Source organism: Channa argus, unplaced genomic scaffold (genome assembly GCF_033026475.1).
Source record: "Channa argus isolate prfri unplaced genomic scaffold, Channa argus male v1.0 Contig243, whole genome shotgun sequence".
Lineage (NCBI taxonomy): Eukaryota > Metazoa > Chordata > Actinopteri > Anabantiformes > Channidae > Channa > Channa argus.
Window position 1 is genome coordinate 1 of NW_027125461.1, and position 7,000 is coordinate 7,000.

General features: G+C 41.5%; 6 pseudogenes; all 6 read right to left on the reverse strand.

Moving 5' to 3' along the window:
- Positions 1 to 369: 369 nt before the first annotated feature.
- LOC137122909 (5S ribosomal RNA) lies at positions 370 to 488 on the reverse strand (annotated as a pseudogene).
- An 867-nt stretch (positions 489 to 1,355) lies between these two features.
- LOC137122910 (5S ribosomal RNA) lies at positions 1,356 to 1,474 on the reverse strand (annotated as a pseudogene).
- Positions 1,475 to 2,331: 857 nt separating this feature from the next.
- LOC137122905 (5S ribosomal RNA) lies at positions 2,332 to 2,450 on the reverse strand (annotated as a pseudogene).
- Positions 2,451 to 4,251: 1,801 nt separating this feature from the next.
- LOC137122907 (5S ribosomal RNA) lies at positions 4,252 to 4,370 on the reverse strand (annotated as a pseudogene).
- Positions 4,371 to 5,237: 867 nt separating this feature from the next.
- Positions 5,238 to 5,356, reverse strand: LOC137122906 (5S ribosomal RNA; annotated as a pseudogene).
- An 857-nt stretch (positions 5,357 to 6,213) lies between these two features.
- Positions 6,214 to 6,332, reverse strand: LOC137122908 (5S ribosomal RNA; annotated as a pseudogene).
- Positions 6,333 to 7,000: the final 668 nt, after the last annotated feature.

The following is a 7,000-nucleotide window of genomic DNA, read 5'->3' on the forward strand; positions in this document are numbered from 1 at the left end:
ATTCAAAAATGCTAAATAAGATTTGGAAACCAAGAACAGCAAACAGGTGCTACTGCCAGAAAGAGCCTCGCTAGCTGTTGGGAACCGTACTTTTAAAACTCCAGGAAGTGTAGGATGGACCAATCAGCTTCCTGTACTTCCCCCAAATCCGGCCAATCAGGCAGGGCACCTATAAGAACAAGAAAATAAAAACAACACATATGGCCAGGACCGTAACATGGTCTACTAGTAATGAAGCACGATGGTTGGCAAACCAATAAAGTAGCAAAACAGCAATGAAAGAACAAAATTTGATGAAAATATAGAACAATTTCTATGAATAAAAAGGCAGTAACACCAGCTTGTGCTGCCCGTAAACCCAAGCAAAAAAGCTTACAGCACCTGGTATTCCCAGGCGGTCTTCCTACCAAGTACTAACCAGGCCCGGCTCTATTTGGCTGCCGAGATCGGGCGAGATCGGGCGCTTAGAGAGCGGTGTGGCCGTAAGCTGCATTTGACATCATCAACAGCTCTTAAAAACGCTGGAGAAGCAGAATGCATGACACTTGCTAAGAAGAAGATAAATGTGGCAAAGTACAAAGTACTATAACTGTACTGGTCTGTTACGCCCCTGTCTAGGGGGTCAGGGTGAAACATACAAAGATAAATTTGCATGTTCCCTCTCCGATCCTCAAACCAAAATCCAGGACTGAGATGTTCCAACAGAATGATATTTATTTTAAACGAAAGAAAGTGTCAAACAAAACATGACACTACAACTCAGGGCGAACCAAGGCCAACATAATAAACAAAATAAGCCATTTCCCACAGAAAGCGCTAGCTAGCCTGATAGAAATAAACAAACCAAAAGACAGTCGCTAACCCTAACTCCCTAATGTGAAAACAAGAGAAAACAATCAAAAGAAAATGGCAGTCCACCCCTACAGATTTAATACTATTTACAAAATATACAATATATAAATAAAACCACGGAACAAAACCTAACAATTCAAAAATGCTAAATAAGATTTGGAAACCAAGAACAGCAAACAGGTGCTACTGCCAGAAAGAGCCTCGCTAGCTGTTGGGAACCGTACTTTTAAAACTCCAGGAAGTGTAGGATGGACCAATCAGCTTCCTGTACTTCCCCCAAATCCGGCCAATCAGGCAGGGCACCTATAAGAACAAGAAAATAAAAACAACACATATGGCCAGGACCGTAACATGGTCTACTAGTAATGAAGCACGATGGTTGACAAACCAATAAAGTAGCAAAACAGCAATGAAAGAACAAAATTTGATGAAAATATAGAACAATTTCTATGAATAAATAGGCAGTAACACCAGCTTGAGCTGCCCGTAAACCCAAGCAAAAAAGCTTACAGCACCTGGTATTCCCAGGCGGTCTTCCTACCAAGTACTAACCAGGCCCGGCTCTATTTGGCTGCCGAGATCGGGCGAGATCGGGCGCTTAGAGAGCGTTGTGGCCGTAAGCTGCATTTGACATCATCAACAGCTCTTAAAAACGCTGGAGAAGCAGAATGCATGACACTTGCTAAGAAGAAGATAAATGTGGCAAAGTACAAAGTACTATAACTGTACTGGTCTGTTACGCCCCTGTCTAGGGGCTCAGGGTGCAACATACAAAGATAAATTAGCATGTTCCCTCTCCGATCCCCAAACCAAAATCCATGATCGAGATGTTCCAACAGAATGATATTTATTTTAAACGAAAGAAAGTGTCAAACAAAACATGACACTACAACTCAGGGCGAACCAAGGCCAACATAATAAACAAAATAAGCCATTTCCCACAGAAAGTGCTAGCTAGCCTGATAGAAATAAACAAACCAAAAGACAGTCGCTAACCCTAACTCCCTAATGTGAAAACAATCCAAAGAAAATGGCAGTTCACCCCTACAGATTTAATACTATTTACAAAATATACAATTTATAAACAAAACCACGGCACAAAACCTAACAATTCAAAAATGCTAAATAAGGTTTGGAAACCAAGAACAGCAAACAGGTGCTGCTGCCAGAAAGAGCCTCGCTAGCTGTTGGGAACCGTACTTTTAAAACTCCAGGAAGTGTAGGATGGACCAATCAGCTTCCTGTACTTCCCCCAAATCCGGCCAATCAGGCAGGGCACCTATAAGAACAACAAAATAAAAACAACACATATGGCCAGGACCGTAACATGGTCTACTAGTAATGAAGCACGATGGTTGACAAACCAATAAAGTAGCAAAACAGCAATGAAAGAACAAAATTTGATGAAAATATAGAACAATTTCTATGAATAAATAGGCAGTAACAACAGCTTGTGCTGCCCGTAAACCCAAGCAAAAAAGCTTACAGCACCTGGTATTCCCAGGCGGTCTTCCTACCAAGTACTAACCAGGCCCGGCTCTATTTGGCTGCCGAGATCGGACGAGATCGGGCGCTTAGAGAGCGGTGTGGCCGTAAGCTGCATTTGACATCATCAACAGCTCTTAAAAACGCTGGAGAAGCAGAATGCATGACACTTGCTAAGAAGAAGATAAATGTGGCAAAGTACAAAGTACTATAACTGTACTGGTCTGTTACGCCCCTGTCTAGGGGCTCAGGGTGCAACATACAAAGATAAATTAGCATGTTCCCTCTCCGATCCCCAAACCAAAATCCAGGATCGAGATGTTCCAACAGAATGATATTTATTTTAAACGAAAGAAAGTGTCAAACAAAACATGACACTACAACTCAGGGCGAACCAAGGCCAACATAATAAACAAAATAAGCCATTTCCCACAGAAAGTGCTAGCTAGCCTGATAGAAATAAACAAACCAAAAGACAGTCGCTAACCCTAACTCCCTAATGTGAAAACAGTCCAAAGAAAATGGCAGTTCACCCCTACAGATTTAATACTATTTACAAAATATACAATTTATAAACAAAACCACGGCACAAAACCTAACAATTCAAAAATGCTAAATAAGGTTTAGAAACCAAGAACAGCAAACAGGTGCTGATGCCAGAAAGAGCCTCGCTAGCTGTTGGGAACCGTACTTTTAAAACTCCAGGAAGTGTAGGATGGACCAATCAGCTTCCTGTACTGCCCCCCAATCCGGCCAATCAGGCAGGGCACCTATAAGAACAACAAAATAAAAACAACACATATGGCCAGGACCGTAACATGGTCTACTAGTAATGAAGCACGATGGTTGGCAAACCAATAAAGTAGCAAAACAGCAATGAAAGAACAAAATTTGATGAAAATATAGAACAATTTCTATGAATAAATAGGCAGTAACAACAGCTTGTGCTGCCCGTAAACCCAAGCAAAAAAGCTTACAGCACCTGGCTCTATTTGGCTGCCGAGATCGGACGAGATCGGGCGCTCAGAGAGCGGTGTGGCCGTAAGCTGCATTTGACATCATCAACAGCTCTTAAAAACGCTGGAGAAGCAGAATGCATGACACTTGCTAAGAAGAAGATAAATGTGGCAAAGTACAAAGTACTATAACTGTACTGGTCGGTTACGCCCCTGTCTAGGGGCTCAGGGTGCAACATACAAAGATAAATTAGCATGTTCCCTCTCCGATCCCCAAACCAAAATCCAGGATCGAGATGTTCCAACAGAATAATATTTATTTTAAACGAAAGAAAGTGTCAAACAAAACATGACACTACAACTCAGGGCGAACCAAGGCCAACATAATAAACAAAATAAGCCATTTCCCACAGAAAGTGCTAGCTAGCCTGATAGAAATAAACAAACCAAAAGACAGTCGCTAACCCTAACTCCCTAATGTGAAAACAAGAGAAAACAATCAAAAGAAAATGGCAGTCCACCCCTACAGATTTAATACTATTTACAAAATATACAATTTATAAACAAAACCACGGCACAAAACCTAACAATTCAAAAATGCTAAATAAGGTTTAGAAACCAAGAACAGCAAACAGGTGCTGATGCCAGAAAGAGCCTCGCTAGCTGTTGGGAACCGTACTTTTAAAACTCCAGGAAGTGTAGGATGGACCAATCAGCTTCCTGTACTGCCCCCCAATCCGGCCAATCAGGCAGGGCACCTATAAGAACAACAAAATAAAAACAACACATATGGCCAGGACCGTAACATGGTCTACTAGTAATGAAGCACGATGGTTGGCAAACCAATAAAGTAGCAAAACAGCAATGAAAGAACAAAATTTGATGAAAATATAGAACAATTTCTATGAATTAATAGGCAGTAACACCAGCTTGTGCTGCCCGTAAACCCAAGCAAAAAAGCTTACAGCACCTGGTATTCCCAGGCGGTCTTCCTACCAAGTACTAACCAGGCCCGGCTCTATTTGGCTGCCGAGATCGGACGAGATCGGGCGCTTAGAGAGCGGTGTGGCCGTAAGCTGCATTTGACATCATCAACAGCTCTTAAAAACGCTGGAGAAGCAGAATGCATGACACTTGCTAAGAAGAAGATAAATGTGGCAAAGTACAAAGTACTATAACTGTACTGGTCTGTTACGCCCCTGTCTAGGGGGTCAGGGTGAAACATACAAAGATAAATTAGCATGTTCCCTCTCCGATCCTCAAACCAAAATCCAGGATTGAGATGTTCCAACAGAATGATATTTATTTTAAACGAAAGAAAGTGTCAAACAAAACATGACACTACAACTCAGGGCGAACCAAGGCCAACATAATAAACAAAATAAGCCATTTCCCACAGAAAGCGCTAGCTAGCCTGATAGATATAAACAAACCAAAAGACAGTCGCTAACCCTAACTCCCTAATGTGAAAACAAGAGAAAACAATCAAAAGAAAATGGCAGTCCACCCCTACAGATTTAATACTATTTACAAAATATACAATTTATAAACAAAACCACGGCACAAAACCTAACAATTCAAAAATGCTAAATAAAATTTGGAAACCAAGAACAGCAAACAGGTGCTACTGCCAGAAAGAGCCTCGCTAGCTGTTGGGAACCGTACTTTTAAAACTCCAGGAAGTGTAGGATGGACCAATCAGCTTCCTGTACTTCCCCCAAATCCGGCCAATCAGGCAGGGCACCTATAAGAACAAGAAAATAAAAACAACACATATGGCCAGGACCGTAACATGGTCTACTAGTAATGAAGAACGATGGTTGACAAACCAATAAAGTAGCAAAACAGCAATGAAAGAACAAAATTTGATGAAAATATAGAACAATTTCTATGAATAAATAGGCAGTAACACCAGCTTGAGCTGCCCGTAAACCCAAGCAAAAAAGCTTACAGCACCTGGTATTCCCAGGCGGTCTTCCTACCAAGTACTAACCAGGCCCGGCTCTATTTGGCTGCCGAGATCGGGCGAGATCGGGCGCTTAGAGAGCGTTGTGGCCGTAAGCTGCATTTGACATCATCAACAGCTCTTAAAAACGCTGGAGAAGCAGAATGCATGACACTTGCTAAGAAGAAGATAAATGTGGCAAAGTACAAAGTACTATAACTGTACTGGTCTGTTACGCCCCTGTCTAGGGGCTCAGGGTGCAACATACAAAGATAAATTAGCATGTTCCCTCTCCGATCCCCAAACCAAAATCCATGATCGAGATGTTCCAACAGAATGATATTTATTTTAAACGAAAGAAAGTGTCAAACAAAACATGACACTACAACTCAGGGCGAACCAAGGCCAACATAATAAACAAAATAAGCCATTTCCCACAGAAAGTGCTAGCTAGCCTGATAGAAATAAACAAACCAAAAGACAGTCGCTAACCCTAACTCCCTAATGTGAAAACAGTCCAAAGAAAATGGCAGTTCACCCCTACAGATTTAATACTATTTACAAAATATACAATTTATAAACAAAACCACGGCACAAAACCTAACAATTCAAAAATGCTAAATAAGGTTTGGAAACCAAGAACAGCAAACAGGTGCTGCTGCCAGAAAGAGCCTCGCTAGCTGTTGGGAACCGTACTTTTAAAACTCCAGGAAGTGTAGGATGGACCAATCAGCTTCCTGTACTTCCCCCAAATCCGGCCAATCAGGCAGGGCACCTATAAGAACAACAAAATAAAAACAACACATATGGCCAGGACCGTAACATGGTCTACTAGTAATGAAGCACGATGGTTGACAAACCAATAAAGTAGCAAAACAGCAATGAAAGAACAAAATTTGATGAAAATATAGAACAATTTCTATGAATAAATAGGCAGTAACAACAGCTTGTGCTGCCCGTAAACCCAAGCAAAAGAGCTTACAACACCTGGTATTCCCAGGCGGTCTTCCTACCAAGTACTAACCAGGCCCGGCTCTATTTGGCTGCCGAGATCAGACGAGATCGGGCGCTTAGAGAGCGGTGTGGCCGTAAGCTGCATTTGAAATCATCAACAGCTCTTAAAAACGCTGGAGAAGCAGAATGCATGACACTTGTTAAGAAGAAGATAAATGTGGCAAAGTACAAAGTACTATAACTGTAATGGTCTGTTACGCCCCTGTCTAGGGGGTCAGGGTGCAACATACAAAGATAAATTAGGATGTTCCCTCTTCGGTCTCCAAACCAAAATCCAGGATCGAGATGTTCCAACAGAATGATATTTATTTTAAACGAAAGAAAGTGTCAAACAAAACATGACACTACAACTCAGGGCGAACCAAGGCCAACATAATAAACAAAATAAGCCATTTCCCACAGAAAGTGCTAGCTAGCCTGATAGAAATAAACAAACCAAAAGACAGTCGCTAACCCTAACTCCCTAATGTGAAAACAAGAGAAAACAATCAAAAGAAAATGGCAGTTCAACCCTACAGATTTAATACTATTTACAAAATATACAATTTATAAACAAAACCACGGCACAAAACCTAACAATTCAAAAATGCTAAATAAGGTTTGGAAACCAAGAACAGCAAACAGGTGCTGCTGCCAGAAAGAGCCTCGCTAGCTGTTGGGAACCGTACTTTTAAAACTCCAGGAAGTGTAGGATGGACCAATCAGCTTCCTGTACTTCCCCCAAATCCGGCCAATCAGGCAGGGCACC